Raw genomic sequence first — 2,713 nt, 5'->3', positions numbered from 1 at the left:
CCCTAAGTGTATTTTTATCGTTCTAATATAGTTATTACATTCCAGTAGGAAATTGGTATATCGTGGTCAGCTCTCATTGTGTCCTGCACTTCATTAGGTCTGGGCCCTGCCCCTCCTCCTGCAAACCTTGCTCGCATCATGTCACCTATCACGCTCGAGGTGGTGTGTCTCTGGAAGTTGCCTCTTTCGTCCACTGTGCCTAAATGGTTCGGCTGAACCCTCCTTATCTGGTACCACTCTGACCCACTCATCCTGACGGCATACACTCTCCAAGGACAGCTCTTCCCTACACGTTCAAGTATTGTTACTGCAGGAGTCGACTTCTTGTGGGCGAACCGGAACTTGTTCTACAGTGCATACATGGACATGTGGAGCTTGAATGCTTCCCGATTTTTAAACATCACTCCTATGTACACCTCACATGTTCTCCTTAAACCATCACCTATATATCGAAAACGGTAGTGGTTACTGAAAATAATGCCAACTAACATCAAAAATACCATGCTAATGTTATTTATCACTTATATCTTTCTCTTTACCTACGAACACATCCCGACCTACTTCTACATCCTCGCTGTCTTCTGCTATCTGTTCATTTGTATCCGACGACGACGGACACGCCAAAGTCAATGCCAGATTCGAACCACCCTCCATGCCTTCGTCTATACTCTTCCTTTTCCCTTTATCCCCACTAAAATTTAGTGCGGTTGGCGTAACGTGTCCAACAGGTCCTCCTGTTATACCTGCGAATCCAACCCTACTTATACGCCACACAACCACGGAAATCAATAACAGTTCAAATCGAAACCTCATTTTACCTTTCACTGGCGTCATTAACGCCAAGTTTGCTAAAGAAGTGTCGGAACTACCTGGGCCCATCTGTGTTTCCTCTTCATCTGTCAGTCTTATGATTCCCTCTACTGGTGATCCACCAACTGTGGGAACGGTGCTAGAGCCCGCAGATGACTGTCTCTCCATTGTTCTGGTTACGGGGTTCGGTGATACTCCATTCGTTTTTCTGGCCTGTAGCTCTGCCTCCAGATCTGCCGACACCTTCTCGAGTCTCCTTAACTCCTCTGGAGTGCACAGTTCTTGTAAGATACTGTGGCTGCAAGGTATATACTCTCTCGGTAACATTCCTGCCAAACAGGAAAAACACGTATCAGCGTTATCAACGAACATATTAAACGGGTTATTATTTCTACTATTTTACTTACCTCTGTAATCAAAACTACCAAACTGTATCTGTGGAGTTGGATCTACCACCTCTCTCGATGGTCCTCCAAAAATGTAGGTAGACCTCTTCAAGAAGTTGTAAAGGTTAACAACTTCCGTTCCAATAGTCACAAACATAGGTAGCTCCGCCACCTCCATCCTCACCACCATAAACACCTCAACATCAGCGTTGCTCATGATATCGACCGCTGGTGTGGGGGGTCCACTCAGAACCAACATCCAGTCAGGGAACTGGTAGGTCAAGGCCACCTCAGTCGCTTTGTCAACTTGATATCTCGCGCGCACACTGTTCATCAGTCCATCGAAGCTCTCGTTCTCTGGAATCATGACTGCAAAACTTTCTCCTTGCTGGTTGACCTGAAAACTCCAAGCTCCGACCTCTGTTTTCTCCCAGACACCGCGAACTAGCATCACCAATTTCCCAACCATCTGCGATAACATTTACACATCATTTATACATTATCGACCACTTTCAGATTTATCAGTTACATTAACTATACAGAATCGAAGGTCAAACTTTTATTATGTTATTAAGACAATATTTCACATTTATTGCCCAACAATGGCTTTATAAGACTACAAAAGGAAATAATATCTGGTGTCCAACATAACTGTTTTCATACCTTTCCCGGAAACATTTGAATCTTTCTCGACGTACTCAACTAGAAGATAACTTTATCTTTTGGATTTTGACTGGCTTTTTAGCTTGGTGGCTGATATTCTCAAGTCTGTGGACTGTACCTCTTTATATAGAGGGTAAAAACCCTTATAACATGCACATACATGCATGTTGCATTAACATACATCATACATCGAGCAGATCTTTTAGATATCGCATTTAATCCCAGACTTCGGGAGCGCCAATATTCTGTGGTCCGCAGAGACATAGCAGCAGACCTATAACCGCTTTAGCTTCTACACCTGCAATATTATCTTCTTTTTGCATTTAAATATTAATAGCCTACAGAATATCTGCCCAAGGTGATTTCGGTAAAATGCCACTCCTTTGAATTCGAATTTCTCTCACGCATTACTGTTTTTCCTATCTACTTAATTTCAGCCCGTTTTAGGATTTTCTCGCCATTAACTTTATCTGTTTTTTAAATATACTACTCTATATTAATTAAAATTAAAACGTAACTTTTACAAAAATTATATTTAGAAAACAAACCTGAATGAGTTGATTCTGTTAAGAAAAAATAATTTCAGAAAGTCGTTTGTATCTTATATATAAAAGAGGTTTAACTTTCTCTATATGAGTGACCTATCATCATTTTGAATTGATATAGAGATGACATGTGTCACTTTTATAATTTAAAGCTATGAAATTTTCAAAATAATAATAAATTAATGAATTTTAATATCAAATTTTAAACCACTCAAAGAAAATGAATAGTTTTTTCATTAATTGATTGATATTGATTGACATTTATGGTATTTTTATATAATTTTCATTTTTTTATGACATTGCATTTAA

This window comes from Eutrema salsugineum, unplaced genomic scaffold (assembly GCF_000478725.1).
Source record: "Eutrema salsugineum unplaced genomic scaffold, Eutsalg1_0 scaffold_17, whole genome shotgun sequence".
NCBI classification, from domain to species: Eukaryota; Viridiplantae; Streptophyta; class Magnoliopsida; order Brassicales; family Brassicaceae; genus Eutrema; species Eutrema salsugineum.
This window is presented reverse-complemented; position numbering follows the sequence as displayed.